The following is a 16,835-nucleotide window of genomic DNA, read 5'->3' as shown; positions in this document are numbered from 1 at the left end:
TGTGTGACTCTGGTTAAAACAATTTGCATGCCTCCATTTTCTCACATGTGAAATAAGGCTAAAAGTATTTACTATTTTTGGAAAGTGCTTTCGGATCCTGGGATGCAGATGCTATCATTATTATAGCAATTGTCTTTGAGAATTCATGGAGGATGAGTGAGGTGGCAGTGGACTGGAAAAGGGGAAACATAGTACCTGTTTTTACAAAGGGGAACAAAGAGGAACCAGGGAATTACAGACCAGTCAGCCTAACTTCAATACCTGGAAAGCTACTGGAACAAATCATTAAACAATCAGTTTGTAAACACCGAGAGGACAATAGGGTTATAAGGATTAGCCCGCATGGATTGTCAAGAACGAATCATGACATACCTATCTAATTTCCTTCTTTGATAGGGTTACTGGCCTACTGCATGGTGGAGAAGCAACAGATGTGATATATCTTGATTTTAGTTGGGCTTTTGACACAGTCCCACATGACACTTTCATAAGAGATTTAGGGAAATGTGGTCTAGATTAAATTACTATAAAATGGGTGCACAACTGATTGAAAGATCATACTCAAAGAATAGTTATCAATGATTTGTTATTAAATTGGTAGGGCTTATTGAATTTGCAAGTGTTATTTTTGGATCGAGACTTACTCAATATTTTCATTAATGACTTGGGTAATGGAGTAGAGAGCATGCATATGTAATTTGTGGGTGACACCAAGATGGGAGGGGTTGCAAGCAGTTTGGAGGACTGGATTAGCATTCAAAATGACCAAGACAAATTAGAGAATTGATCTGAAATTCAATAAAGACAAGTACAAAGTACTTCACTTAGTCAGGAAAAATCAAATGCACAATTACAAAATGGGGCTAGGGTGGTAGTACCACAGAAAAAGGATCTAGGGTTTATAGTGGATCAATGTGATGCACTTGTGGAAAAGGCTAATATTCTGGGGGTGTTAACAGGAGTGTTTTATGTAAGACACAGAAGGCAATTACTCTGTTCTACTGGGCACTGGTGAGGCCTCAGCTGGAGTACTGTGTCCAATTCTGGGCACCACACTTTAGGAAAGATGTAGTTAAAATGGAGAGAGAAAGAGAGAGGTGAACAATAAAATGATAAAAAGTTTAGAAAACTGTCCCATGAGGAAAGGTTAAAAAACCTGAGCATGTTTAATCTTGAGAAAAGATAACTGAGAGGGGACCTTGTGATGGGGGCCCTGTTTGTCGAGCCAGGTTGCCCCAGTGTGGGGTTGGTACACTCTGTCACCCAGTCATTGGGATCCCTGTTAGATCAGGTGATTGCAGCAAGGCATGCTCTGGACCCTTGCAGGGGCAGTGTAAACAAACAGTCTGTAGCCTCTGAGCCGGGACTGACAACAACAATTGGAGTTCTCGCCTTCTGGGCAGGGCAGGACAATGATCAGCCTGTAGCTCCTGGGCAGGGCTGGGCAAACAGATGGTCTATGGTCCCTAAGCCTCTGGGCTGGTGCAGACGGTAGCAATTGGGGTTCTGACCCTCTAGGCAGAGCAGAACAACAATCAGTTTGCAGCCCCTGGGCGTGGCCGAACAAACAAATAGTCTATAGTCTCCTAAGCCTCCTGGCTGGGACCGAGAGCAAACAGCAGCCACGCCTAGTGGCCTGTGGGGTGTGGTAGGGGAACCCAGCCCTTCCTGCTCCACTGGGTTCCAACCGAGGGCCCTATGAAGCTGGGGACTTCCCCACTAAGTGTTTAGTCATCAGCTTCTACTACATCCCTGCGGTCACTTCCTACCACAAATTGCATCACAGGCATCTCCTCAGCTGGCCGCGGCTAGGTGTCCCCGTCAGTCTCCACAGTTGGTGTGTCATCCACAGCATAGTCTGGGTCCACGAGTTCTGCCGCCTGGAGCATCATGGCACCTCTGGAGGACCCTGAAGTACAAGTCTTTCCTCTTCCGCAGCCAGCCCCGATTGAGCTGGGCTGTCTCCTTTTATCTGGCTCTTCCACCTGCAGCATGCACAGCCAGGGAAAGGGGGCGTGGCCTCCTGGGACCACAGTAATTGGTCTGTCCCTGTTTGGCCCAGTGCAGGGTTGGTACATTCCATCATAGACCTGATAAGTCTTCAAATATATTAAGGGCTGTTATAAAGAGGACTGAACAATTGTTCTCCTTGTCCATTGATGGTAGGACAAGAAGTAATGGACTTAATCTGCAGCAAGGGAGATTTAGGTTAGGTACAGTAGATGCTTGTTTGCAGCCACACCTTGTAAGATCAACTGCCACTTACAAGCAATATTTCCCTGGGAACACTTTCTCTACCTTGAATTGTCCACTCGGTAACATCAACAGAGCCACATTAGAGCAACATTTGTGACATTGTAATGTCACACCCTATGCTTACTTGCATCATTGTTTTTTTTGTGTGTGTGCAAAAACAGACAAAATGCCAAGAAGTCTCTCCTGAAAGAAAAAGTACAGATTATCTGAGACTGTCAAACTCCAGGGACTACTCAAAACCAAGATCCAGTCAAGTGGGAGTTGCACAGGTTGGTTGTGTGCAGTATGTGGAAGCAGAAGGATAAGCTTTTGGCTAAATACGAAGACATCCAGTTGAATAGCTGCCGTAAGAGTGGGCATGAAGAAAAAGCCCCTCATGTCCACCAGGCTCTCTTTATATAGTTCAAGGAGAAGAGGGCACAGGGAACACTGTTTGCTGGAGCTACAGTCAAGGAAAAAGCCCTTGAGCTTTTTAAGGCAAATGACAGTTGGTTTATCAGATGGAAGAAATGCTTCAATGTCACTTTCAAAAAAGAGCATGGCAAAAAACCATCAGCTTAGCAGTAGCAGTGCAAAAAAATTCCTCATGTTCTTGAAAAGTTTTCCCCACCGACATCTACAGTGCTGAGGAAACAGGACTTTATCGAAAGGCTCTGTGACAGAGGACGTAGAAAAAAATGAAAAGCAAGAAGGAGAGAAAGCTTCTAAGGACTGTGCCAACATGGATAGGAGTGACAAATGCCCGCTGTTCATGATTGGGAAGTTAAAATGACCTAGATGTTTTCTGAAGGATTTCAATAAACTTCCCCTCAGTTATGTCAGTTCAGCGACTGCCTGGGTGACAGGTGAGATTTTCATCAACTGGCTAAAAAAGTGGGAACATCAGCTTTGCTTGCAGAGCCGTAAGATATAGCTCTGACTGGATAACTGCTCTGCTCCAAGGAGTGGTTCTCACCAACATTCAGCTTGAATTCTTAACCCCTAACACTACATCTTTGATGCAACGTATTGATCAAGGTGTGATTAAGAACTTCAAGGAACATTAATCCGGTTTGTGATTTTTGATCAGTACTGTTGCTCTTGATGTGGACTCCAATGCTGATGTTCAGACAGTCCTGAAAACTGTAAATTTGCTCAAGTGCACTCATCTTGTTGCTGAGGCATGGCAAGATGTAAAGCTGACAACAATGTCCAACTGTTTCAGGAAAAGCAAATGTGTTGTGCCAGTGGAAGGTGTGCAAGAGAAGGATATTGAAGAGTTTGACAACCCCTTGAACAATGTTCCACTTCCAGTCAACATGGAAAAAGAGGACTTAGTGGCTGCTGTACATGAAGATTTGCTCACATTTGGAGAGCTAACTGATGAGGAATTGTCAAGTGCTGCAGCTGTTGCAAGGCCAGAGAAATGAACTTGTGTTGATGAAACATAACATAATCAAGAGAGTGAGGATGATTTTGATGAAGTTCCACCTCCGACAAACTCTGAGCTGTTGAAGACCTCGAACACACTTTTTGGCACTTTTCACAGCTAGAGGGACTTGGTGACAGGGTCCACAGATCTCTTCTGGGACATTGTATCCCATCTTGAAAACAAAATTATGATTGAGAAGAAGCAGAGCAAATTAACAGAGTTCTTTCAGCTGAAATGAGTGAATTTTTGTATTCTTAATTAATTTACAAGTTGATACTGTATAAATATAATACACTGATGTGGAATAAAACTTTAATTTAGGTTATTACAGTATTATTATTTATTTGCTTAGCAGATACCCTTATCCAGGTGACTTACAGTGCATACAAAGTATTATTTGTAAACATTTTTTGTACTCACATTTAACTGTAAGAGCAAAAGGTTGTGTTTGTTGTCATGGTTGATTGTTCTTAAAACATAAAAATAAAACTTGATACTTTTATAACATTAACTCAATAAATACTGCTTTCTTGATATAGAAGTAGGCTATAAATGCAGAACAGAGCACATGTGTAAAATGTACAGTACATATACTAATGTAATACTGTAGCAATAATAAACATACTTTGCATTGTTACAATTATAGATTGTTAGCATGTACTGTAGCTGTTTTATGAAACAGAAAAAGCAGGCTACCTTTGGTCAGATAACACTTCCCATAATAGCAACAGCCGCTTAGGAGCAACTTAGCAAAAGGACACCGATATGTTGCTACTGACGAACATCTGGTGTATTAGGAAAAACTTTCTAACTATGTGGTAGTTAAGTTCTGGACTAGGCTTCCAAGGGAGGTTGTGGAATTCACATCACTGAAGGTTTTTAAGAACAGGTTGGACAAACACCTCTCAGGGATGGTCTAGGTTTACTTGCCACTGCTTCAGCGCAGGGGGCTAGAATTGATGATCTCTTAAGATCCCTTCCAACCCTACATTTCTATGATTCTATGATTACTACTAGGGCTGTCAAGAGATTAAAAAAAATTAATCACGATTAATCGCGCTGTTAAACAATAATAGAATACCATTTATTTAAATATTTTTGGATATTTTCTACATTTTCAACTATACTGGTTTCAATTACAACACAGAATACAAAGTGTACAGTGCTCACTTTATATTTATTTTTATTACAAATATTTGCACTGTAAAAAACAAAATAAATAGTATTTTTCAATTTCCCTCATACAAGTACGGTAGTGCAATCTCTTTTTCATGAAATTGCAATTTACAAATGTGGGGTCTTTTTTTTTTTTGTTACATTGTTTTGGTTTTAAGTGCAGTTATGTAAAACTTTAGCACCTACAAGTCCACTCAGTCCTACTTCTTGTTAGCCAATTGCTAAGAGAAACAAGTTTCTTTACATTTATGGGAGGTAATGCTGCCCACTTTTGAGTTAACTACATATCTGTCTTCCACTCTGACAGATAAGATATTCTTATGTCTCACATTGCCCCACTCCAACATCATTCCCTTAATACAACTCTCATGTCTCACATGGACTTCAACTAAATCCTTGGGCCTAATTCTCCTCATTTACACTGGTGTAAATCAGGAGTAACTCTACTGAAGATAAATTATACTTCTATTTATAAGTATAACTGGTGTAAGTAAGAGCTGAATCAGATCCCATGGGATCTAAATTTTGGAGATTTTGAAGTGTGGATCTAGAACTTGATACTGTAACCTGGGCCTGTCAGAGTGATGAGTCTTAAGTGAATTTCTGGCCCCAGTTGAGCTGCATGACGAATATCAAATCTATGTAAATACTGGTTTTGCAGCCCATCCTGCTTTCTTGATTATGGTGACTGGCACCTTCCTATAACCCCAGCATTCTTTTTAAGGAAGAATCTGAGTGCCATCTCTTCAGCCTTCTCTAAATGGCATTTCTTGATAATGCAGTCTCAGGGCTTATCTTCACAGAGAGGTAATGTGCTCTACTGGGGAGTGATTTCTAAAGTGCACTAATGTGTTGCGTATTAATTGGTACATGTAGACCTTGCTGGCGTCCTAATACATAGAGCTGTTTGAAACAGTACTTCATTAAAGCACACTAGAGAATACTTAGTGCCCACCAGTAGGGTCTACACAGACCAATTAATGCACAACATGTTAGCTTGCTTTAGAATCACACCCCAGTAGAACACATTACACCTCTGTGTAGACAAGCCCTCAGTCTTTCTAGGGCCTAAAATGGAAATCAAACTAGTCACTGCTTACAAGAGAAATAAAGTGATGATTTAAATCAACAGCAATGGCCAATGCATATTTTTCCATTTTTTGTAAAAATAAACAAAACCCCAAACTTCACTGCACTTTTTTAGGCCCCAAGTTTCCCAATTCTATTCCATCCCTTTCTTTCCATACACAGCATCAATTTCCCTGCTCCCATCTGAAAAGTCATCTCTGCAATCAACATAAGATTTGTTCTGCAAGATAATGTTTGGGTGCACACTGGTTGAGATTATCTCTGGATATAAGTATCTTTACAGAGGCAGCAAAGGCATCACATGCTTCTGTATTTGATTGTTGCAGATCAATAAAAGTTAGAAATTAAAGATTACATTTTTCCATCAGTTACACTGGTGTCAATCCAGGGTAACTCCACTGAGATCAATAGAGGTACTCTTGTTTTATAATTGAGGGCAGATTTGGCCCTGAAGAAGTATATCTTATGTCTAGTGGGAGCATAGCCTGGGGAGTGGGCAGTCATTGATCTCTCTAAATATCTTCACAGACCCTCTGGAAAGTTAAGCACACTGAAGGGAGTGCATATTTAAAATACACAAAAGAGCCATAACAGAAATAAAAGAAATATATAAACAGGAAGAAACTTATCTGAGAGCAAAAGGGGTAAGGTAAACAGGAAAAGGGAGATACTGCAGAAAGAGGCAAATAGGAAAAATAAGAGGAGATGGGGCAATTACACAGTCAGATGGAAAGAGGCAGAAGGAAAGGTGACAGAAAGAGCCAGGATATTCTAGAAGTGTTTGGGAGGGGAAAATGTTTCCCAACAAATTTCACTGCAAATAACCACCTCACCTATGGACGCAGGTGTCACAACTCTCCTCAGTGGGACTCCTATGCTTCCCAGACTCAGTTACTTACTACTTTCATCCCCTGATTATCTCATCAGGATACAAAATCAGCAATTAGTCATCAGCAGGAATTGCTGCAGATGCCCTGTTTTTGTCAGACCCCTGAGAGCCTTGATTGTCATCTTTAAAATATTCCTCTCAGTCCTTTGTATTTTTACTTTTGTATATTGTACAATCACCTTCTAAAATGCCCCATCAAGCCCATTTCTTGTTCTCTTTGGTCATAGCATGTTGGATAGACTTGAGGAAAAAGTATTTTTAAATATGCAAGATTTTTTTGTCCTGGAGTAAACTCGATCATGTTATAGCAAAGTTTTGTAAATCAACCTTATTTCATTGCCCTCTGGTGGTGTTTCTAGGTAATTTAAAATATTTTCAATGTAACTGGAAAATATTTGCTTGTAAAGCAGAGTAAGGAATTCATAGGAGAAAATTCAGTTAATCAGTCAAGGATATTACAGTTCCCCTTCAGTATGAGATTAGCTAATCAGGATTTGTTGCTCTTTCTCTGAAGAAAATAACCACGCAGCTAAATCAAGATTCTGTTCAGCTGAACTCCATTACAAAAAATAATTTTAAAAAATTGTGATAAGTTGTTTACCATTTGGTAATGCCCTAAATTTTGCTTTTGTAATATGATGATGATTTTAAGGGCATGACTTTATTTAAAAGACCAAAGTAATTGTTTCAGAAGAGTTCTTATGCTCCAGGGCAGAATATTACAAAATGCATCCTTGTCATGAAATGTTATTAAACTTAACTAGAAGAGATTTAAGCAGTAGGTATAAAGGCCCTGATTCTACAGTGAATCTTATGCAGGCAAATATCTCCACCCATGCAGAACTGATTGTGGGACTAGGTTGTAAGACTATACTGTTAATCAGCGTTCAGCTTTATGATTACAGGGCCAGTATTATAAGCAGTTTTTAAAATGTACATGTGGAAAAAAATCATATCCACACAAGAAATAATAAATAACCAATGATAATCTTTCATATTTCCCCCTAATACTATATTATTAATTATACTGCAGTAGTGCCCAAAATGTGTTAGCTGGTGCACAGATGTATAGGAAGACTCAGTCCCTGCCTCAAAGAGCTTATAATTAAGAAGTTTGTATAAATTATTATCAAATTCCCTATCTGATGATCAAATTGAAAGAGAATTATTTGCTAACATTTGATATTGTTCAAAATTAAACATGCTTTTATTGTACAAATATATTTTCAATTACTAGGCATGATTCTCCTCTCACTTACACTGCTTTTATATCAGTGTTAATGAACTGGCTTCTGTGCAGTTACTTATAATATACACCAGCATATGGGAGAAAAGAATCAGTCATACTGTCTTCTCATTCTATACAGTGGAATTACATTGCTGGAATGAAAACAAGTGGATTGCCAATATAAGCCCTGAGCTTTCAATCCCTTATGCAAGTACTTAACTTTATGCACATGCTTAACATGATAGCTAGGAGAGCATTAGGCAGCCACAGATATAGGAGTCACTACTGGTCTGTCTATAATATAGGTTTATATAATATATATATTTATCTTTATATGTGTATTTCTGTGGAGATGGATATATAGAGTAAACACACAGTAGGCCAGATCTTGGCCCCCATTCCTCCTTTGTGGTGCTTCAGAAAGTCACCTTAGCCAGCTGTATGGTGATTTTCCCCAGTATAGGAAAATCCCCAGCTGGCCCTGCCATAAGAGGTGTATTGAGAGTGTGGCCATGAGAAAGGAGGCATGGCTTGACCACTGATGCACTCTTGGCTATCCATGACAGTTAAAATGGCCTATTGAGAGCTGTTGTAGCCACATAAGGCTGCTCTAAGTTGGGCATGGGTCTGAACTGACACCCAGCTAGCCCCAGTATCACTGAGAACATAAAGATGGCATTACAGCCATCTTCGTTCTTCCCCTTCCTCTTCCAGTTACACCGGATGCAGTTGTAGCTGGTGTCATTGACGATCTGGTCTACATTTTAAAAAAATATTCAGTCTTCTAAAATATATAACAATATTCAGCCAATTTTACTAAATCTTAACACTGTTACAATACCCTGAACCTTTATAGAACTTAAAACAAACTGGACATTTGTAGGGCATTTTGAGACTTTTGTTGCTATTGGCAATGGGTTGATCTTTTTCTTCAACAAGATGATCCATGAACGGTATAACGAATGTGGAACTGTTTCAAGACATCTAGAATTTAAAAAAGAAACAAAACAAAAAACTCAACCAAAAAATCCCTGGTTAGTTAGGAGTGAAAGTGAAACCCTCAAAGGAATCAGACAAGCTGACATTGATCTATACTTTATATAAGTTGTATGTATTTAGAATATCATATTACAGAACTCAGCAAGTTATTTTTTCCTCCTAAATGAAATAAAAACGTCTGTGTTATCACAGAAGGTGAAAACATCTGCTCTGGTAACACAAAGTATTTTTTTTATTTGGTAAATTGTAACAGAATATCTTTTAGTCATTTCTTCTTTTGTGATCATATAGATAAGGCCTTTTAGTATGTGGCACTTAACAAAAAAAAATCCAAGGCCTACTTCATAGTGTGCCTCCGAGCTGGGCTCAACACAGCTCAGGAGAGTGGGCAAAGATGACTTTAAGCCACACTTGCACTCCTCCCCCTGATTGCGGGGCCAGCTAGCTGCTGGTGTCAAGCAGAGCTGCCTCTGGTTGGTTTACTTTGTGTGGCTGTCAATAGGCCCTGATGGCTGTTCTAGGGATTTTATAGAGTTGCCCTAATCATGCTACTTTGCTCCTGGTCACACATTCTATGCTGGGGGCCAGTGGAGGACATAGGAGCTGTTACAGATGCTCGTCATGGACCAAGAATTTTCCCACACAGGAAGAATCCTCAGGATGCTGGATCTGCTGCTTTTATAGTAGTGCAAAGAAGCGGGACCAGGGGCTAGGATCTAGTACTAAGTATTTCCAGCATTCTTACTGAAAAACAGCTAGCAAAATACTAAAACAATAAAGATACTAAAATAGCCACAACATATTTTCCAGGCATTTGGTGGGGCCATATATTTACATCTTTTGTAATTGTTTCATGTCTGCAAATGCATTTCCTTCTATCTGTTGCTGTACAGTTGATAGGCATGAGTGTGAAGTTGAATATTACAGTGGTGCAGCCAGGAGTGAAAATATGAGACCTGGACTTGTCTCCCTTCTCCCCCTTACGGGTTTCACCTAGGGAGGTTGGTGTGAAATTACATTGCAGATTTAAAGGCCTGAGACAGGAAGAGAAATACAGTGGGGTTGCCACAGGTCTAACTGGACTAGAATTTGGTGCAATATTTACCATGAAGCTGATTGTTTTGGGGGAGAAGCTCTGTAACAAGAATATTGGGCTCTGCTCTCACTCAGAACCTTGCAGGGTCAGCTCCTCAGGCAAGATATCTGACTCCTTCTACTGGAAAAGGAGAACGTGCCAAACAGCAGAAAGATGTAGCTTGCAAATTTTTTAAAAGGAAATATGGGCACAAAATAGACCAAAATAAATGTTTCTGTTTGTGCCGTTTGTTACATTTTGTCTAACACGCCTCCCCCTTCCCTATCCCACCTCTGTCCCCTCCACTCTGTAACCTCATCACCCTGACTGCTATTGGGCTGGAAGCCAGGATGAAACTTCTATTGTACTGGAATCGGCTACATTCTTCCAACTTGCCTCCCCTTTATTTTTAATGAGTTTTGCTTTGCTTACTGAACACTCTAAGCTTCACTGACTACAGAGCAGCAGAGGATGTCCCTGGCCTGCCCTGCAAGACAACAGTTCCTAAAGCACTCCTAGTACAAGCTGGCCTGATTCTGACCCTTGTAATATTAACAGTTAAAATAACCCTGTGTCTAGACAGCACTGGAGAGAACCATGATTTACTACAGCATAAAACTGATTTTGTTAATGAGTGGAAAGATTTTAGGCAGTTGGATGTTCTGTGATAAGCAGTATGTCCAAAATCAGCGTAATAGTTATTTGGCTAACTGCCTGGAACTGGAAGGATCAATAAACTAAATGGGCGATTTTCTAAATTATTTGGGCTTTTGGAGTAGGTACTCACACAAGATTCAAATAAACAGGCCTTCACCCCCACAATCCACAACTATTCTATGTCAAAGTAAGGCATGATGGAGTCTGGAGTCACTGGAGAGCACATTGATTTCTTTCTCTAGATGCACAGATGAAAGAGCATGCAGACCTTCTCCATGAAAGATCAGTGATGGAATGGATTCTGGATCTTGTGAATGCTGATTGCTTAGAATTCCTGCTGACTTTAGTTTCAGCTGGGAGTTCTCAGCACCTTGCAGCATCAGGGTCTGGCTTTATCCTGGAAACATAGAATCCCAGATATAACTGAACAAGTTGATGTAGGGCACACTATAAACAAAATCAAGAAAAAACAGCTGTTCTTCTTTGCAACTATTGTTTCTGGAATTTAATCAGAATGGCACAACAAAAAGAATGAGACATGACATGCATAAATTCTTTATTTTGATCTAAAGTACACCTGGGAACTTATTCTCCTTTACATTGCTAGAGTTATTATAAATGAGAATCAGACACTTTGACTCTATGTTCATATGTAATTTATGGAGCTCTCTTTTCTCTTTACATGTTGTACTGCTATTAGTATTTGTGGAAATACCTAGGAACCCCAGTCATGGTCCAGGACCCCACAGCACTCGGGGCAGTGCAGACACAGAACAAAAAGTCAACTCCCACTCCCCAAAGAGCTTACAATTTGCTCTGCTTGTAGTGTTCCTCAGACATGCGCAAACTGAGGTTCCTACTGGTCTGTTTGGTGTTTTCTTGAAAATGGAAAAACAAAAGTGTGTGTATGTGGGGGGGGAGAGCGGGGTGAAGTGAGAACATACTATCCCCAAAGCAAAGAGAATATTACAGCTACACATTACTGTTTTAGTTCCAGGTGCAACCTTTTAAAGTATTTTTCAAGTAACTTGCTACTGTGAAAACAAGAATTTAAGTTTTGATCTCCTAAAAATGCTTATTTTTGGAAGAAGCAACGTAAAGCGACCAGTGCAGAGCAGCAGACGCTCACTGTGAGTTTGTCTCTTTGAGGAAGAGCAGTCTCAGCATTGTCACTCCTGCTGCTGCCAGGCAACTTGCACCTTGCTGCTAAATGAGATCTTCTGGAAGTTGCACCCACCATAAACCACTTCTAGGACACTGCTTTGGAGAGTAGGGGGACAATGTACACAAGTAGCAACAATACAAAGCCATTAAAATCTCCTTTGGAGCTGAACTGGGGCTGCGGGCGGTAGGGTTTATTCATCCTATTTTATGGCAGCTTAAGTTCAGTAATTTGCAAACTTGTAATTATCTTTTCTAATGTGCTTGAACTCGATTACATCTAGTAGTTGTCAACTACTTAAAGACCATTCTATTGTAGCACCCATTTAGATATAAAGGGGTGAACTCTGTTCCCCTGCACAATACCAAGCAAAGGCCTTCAGGCAAGGTATATATTTGGCGGTGGGGGGCATATAGATAACTAGATAGACATAAAAATGTAGAGTAATTACGGCAGATGTATGCTGGGTACAGGAAAGCTGGAGGTTTACATTTTATTATTATTATCTGAGCGACCAATAAAGCCAAACCCCAGGTAGAGGGTATATTTGGGTGACATATACTGTGTCCATTCTGAGTACATTGGGAACTCCACCTGCTTCCAGAGTCCTGTTCAGTGGTTAGACTGCAGGGTGCAGAAAGGTGCTTATCTCATTATTTAAACCAGAGAGGTGCTTCAAATACCTCTTAACAGGCAGAATATATACTGCAATCCCACTGAAATTACTACTGGCCATAAATGCTGATTTAGAGTACTATACCCTCCCAATTAAGTTAACATTCTATACCTGCAATATTCTAATCATTCAATTACAAGGAGCTCTTTTAACTTTAGACTCCATAATTTCAAATTGCGTGCCTCATCTGCTGACAGGGCTTCAATTCCCATCTTTATTCTGATGGCTCACAAATCTACCTGCCCACTCCTGATCCATCTGCCTCCTTGCAATCTGTTTATTTCTTTTATGGCTTGCCATGAACTTAAATGTAACATGGCCAAACCTGAACTCTTTATCTTTCCTCGCAGGCCCTCTCCACTCTCCATATTTTCTGTCATTAACAACCCCACCATCCTCCCACCTGAGTCATCTCTGACTCCTTTCTTTCCCTTATCCCATACATCCATGTTGTCTCCAAATCTTGCAGTTTCTTCCTCCATAGTGTCTCAAAGTGCTGTCCTTTTCTTTATGTTCAAATAGCTAAAACTCTCATTCAGGCCCTCATCATCTCCTGTCTTGATTACTGCAATCGCCTTGTATGTGGCCTCCCCTACATCAATGTTGGCCATCTGCAGTCCATTCAAAAATACAATTATTAGGGTCACCTTTCTTGCCTGGGTTTCAGGTCACATCACACCCTTCCCTCCCTGTGAATCTATCCACTTGTTTCCTATTTTCCCCCACAAAGACTTTAAGCTTCCGGTCATCACATTCAACACCCTTTGCAACTCATCACCTCTCTAATTACTTGCTCTTGTCTCTTATTATGTCACCCCTTCTCCAATCTGCTGATGCCTTGAAGACTTCTGTGCCTCTCTGATAACCATACTTTCCTAACACAAACACCTTGCCTGATAAATTCTAGCATCACATTAGCCTTTTTCATGGCCCATCACGTTGCTTGGCTTATGGCCCCAAGGGATGTTCTGACAGTCAGACATAGTCACAACCCCTCTGAACTCTGGCCAATCCTCCTTTCCCCCAGGACACACCCATTACACTGGCAGGTTCAAAACGTGGTGGTCCAGAGTGACTATGTTAGCTCTAAATCACCTGGGAATTCCTCATGCACTGGGGAAACTGGTGTGCTATACCGTGAGGTTTATTGAAATCAATGGAGTTATCCCAGGGATGAATTTGGCTCTGTGTATATTTATGAATGAGAGATTTAGACTGTGCGGATAACTAGGATCTCACAGCTGGAGAGCAGTAGGATGCAGGACAACTGAATAATATGAACTGTGCTGTTTCCAAAGACACATTCATTTACAGTTTCTTAACATTTAATTTTCTAGCAAATAACTGGCCCCTTGTCCCTGGGGAGTAGAAGTAAATGGTGCTAGGATCATTTGTATCCCTTGGGTGCCAGGGAAGCATGCTGAGGAATGTGACTGTTCCCTTTACCCAAAGACCCCTCTCACTCCCAGCTGCTCCCCTGGCCCTGAACATGCCAAAGTAATCCCAGAAGTGATTTCAGTGGGGAAGTATGCTGCATTATCTCTACTCTCCTTTACTGCTGCTTGGGGCTTTCCTGCCCTATTTTAATTTTATTTACTCCCATCCACATCTCACACCAGAAGGGAGTAGAACAGCCTTAATCAATGTTTGTAAAGCTTTTCAAAGATGAACACCAGTAAGTATTATTGCTATTATATGTATACAACTTTAACTGCCCCCTCCCAGGCATGACATGTTCAGCATCCACCTGTTTAGGAGTAGAAATCCCAACCATCCCCAGAGCCTGGCCCTCCTGAATCACAGTGCACGGAGCTGCTGCTGCCCTGTTGGGCCTGCTTAGTGAACCATTGCTTTTTAAATTCTAACTTATGCATATTTATCCCAGTTCCAATGATATTAAAATTGTGCTAAACAGTGTGTAGCAGAGCTTTCTTTCTTTAAATTAGCATCAGATGCTGTGAGTGTGCAGGGAAAGGGTGGGCAGGAGGGAGATTATTTTGTGTCATGCGATCCCCACATCATATGATACGACAATAATAAATGTCTTGGTGTCAGGAGCTGGATTCTTGGCAGGGTTTCCCAGGCCAGCAATGGAAGCAGCTGGCTTGAAAACATCCATGGAAAGAGCTCACTTCTGCTGTCCTTACTCAGGCACAATTTCCTTTAAAGCCAATTAGATATTTACCTGTGTGAGGTCTGTAGGCTCAGACTCAAAGGGGTTTTCCATTGCTTGCAAAAATAGATTACCCAGAAGTATCCAGTCATTTTGAGACACCTGTTTGTGGATTCAGACAGAGGATATTCTTCACTTGATATCTTCTGTAATTAATGCCACTTACTTCAAGGGGAAAAAAGGGAAGAGCTCTGAAATGAGCAAACAACCTGTTCAAGCAGCCAGACAGTTATTGCTGGGTAGGCCAACAAATACTTCACTGAGGACCTCAGAAATCTACTTAGAAAAATAAATCACTGTTGTAACGCTACATAACACTCACTTGACAGAAACCGGTATTTCTGATCTCCAGCATAAATATGAGGAATGATGAGGGCATGTTGCATTTATACCCCATCTTAGTAAGATACTTAAGATCACATCTAATTTAAGCAGGTGAGTTGTCCCACTGACTTCAGTGGGGACTAACAGGCCAATCCTGTGAGGGGCTGAGCTCCTTCAGCTGCTAGGAATGTCAGAAGGAGAGAAGGGCACTGGGCACCTTGGAGGAGGTGCTCAGCTCATTGCAGAATCAAGCTTATTTGTTCCCTGTAAATACTACTCACTTTTTGAATTGTGACCAAGCATTTGATTATGTGAAGGGAATTCCGTGTAGTCCAGTTTTGGAGATGGCCTTACTGTAAAAGCCCAAATAAAAAGTATTTTAATCTTTTGGGCTTTTCACAGGCTGTAGAGTGTCCTGAAAATAACTCTATACCCCATCTCTCTTCTACCACCCCTCTCCGCTTGATACTGGACCCAGCTTTAATGAATATGCTGCTGCCAGTAGAATGGCAGCTGTAGTTGTTTAATGAACCCAATATGGGGTTTAATTGCTGCATTATTTCCTTTGTCAGCACTCTGGATAACAAAGTTATTGGTATTTGACCAATTTTTCATGCTTGACTTACAATATATCAGTAAATATGATGTCAGCTTCAAAGAGGAACTACCAGGCAAACTATGGGGATTTAAGAATTGCTTCCTCCCCACCCCCCATGAGCAGTAATTACTGGAGGTAAATGAAATGTCTGGAAACTGTTATTTCAAATTGAATTTTAACTGCTTGCTTCCTAGTAGGAAAAACCTAAAATACATTGTTTGAATGAAGCAGAAACAAGGAAAAAAGGAGGAGGTTAAGGGAGGTGAGTGCTTGGAAGTTTGTGTAGAATAATAGTTTTTAAGACAATATATTTGGGTAGCAAAATCCATGTATTGAAATGATTAATAAGATCAATTAATCTCTACTAACGTAATGTTTATCTGGAGGAGGGTCTTCCCTTCCTGTAGGGGAAAGGCCCATAGAGCATTGTGTGAGGCTCACCTCTTGGAATTTCTTTCCTGTCCTCCTTGAATGAGGGAAGGATGCATAACCTGGCCCTGGGGAGAGTTGACCTAGGACTCCATCACAGCCTTAGGTTCCATGGAGAAAATGTGCTGAAATCCCATGGATATGGGAGCTGTAGAGCAGAGAATGTCTCACTCCTTTAGCATGGCTCCCTCCTACACAGCACACACAGGGGCTTGCTCAGAGTTGAACAGGCACTTGACAGCTGTTTCCATTCTGCAACCTCCTCTCCAGTTCCACCTAGTTAGTTCCCTCTGAGCAGTGCAGTGCTATCCATAAAAGAGATACTTACCTGGAAAACAAACATGGATTAAAGTGCAAACTGGGCTCCCCATTATACCTGTACAATCCTATTATAGTCAATGTGGCCGCACAGGTGTAACTGAAAGTAAAATTTGGCACTAATTGACATTAATCAAACATGATTAAAATAGCAATTAAATTCAATAAAATCATGAATGAATAAAACCAGGCCAGAACTGGGTGCTGAGCTGAAAAAAAAAATACATTTTCAAGCAGGGCTCGTCTCATGACAGAAAGGAGGGGATTTCACAGCTCTTTAGCTGCAGAGGCAAAGATAGAGAAAGTATCCCTCCCTCATGCCCTTGCAAGTTCAGGCTCCCACAACCCTATTCCCTCGAGAAATCATATAGCAGG

At 40.8% G+C, this 16,835-nt stretch overlaps 1 long non-coding RNA gene across 2 annotated transcripts; it reads right to left on the bottom strand.

Moving 5' to 3' along the window:
- Nucleotides 1-4,507: 4,507 nt before the first annotated feature.
- On the bottom strand, nucleotides 4,508-16,456 carry LOC135984224 (uncharacterized). Of its 2 annotated transcripts, none has more exons than XR_010602139.1 (3): nucleotides 16,155-16,456; nucleotides 15,397-15,468; nucleotides 4,508-11,177 (listed from the first exon to the last, which is right to left on the bottom strand). It is a non-coding gene; the product is annotated as an uncharacterized LOC135984224 (long non-coding RNA). The 2 variants fall into 2 exon arrangements; XR_010602140.1 differs by lacking the exon at nucleotides 15,397-15,468 and adding an exon at nucleotides 14,804-14,893.
- Between the last annotated feature and the right edge of the window lie 379 nt (nucleotides 16,457-16,835).

The sequence above is a fragment of the Chrysemys picta genome, chromosome 6, assembly GCF_011386835.1.
Source record: "Chrysemys picta bellii isolate R12L10 chromosome 6, ASM1138683v2, whole genome shotgun sequence".
Classification (NCBI taxonomy): Eukaryota; Metazoa; Chordata; order Testudines; family Emydidae; genus Chrysemys; species Chrysemys picta.
The sequence above is the reverse complement of the archived record's forward strand: the minus strand, read 5'-3'. Positions and strand labels throughout refer to the sequence as shown.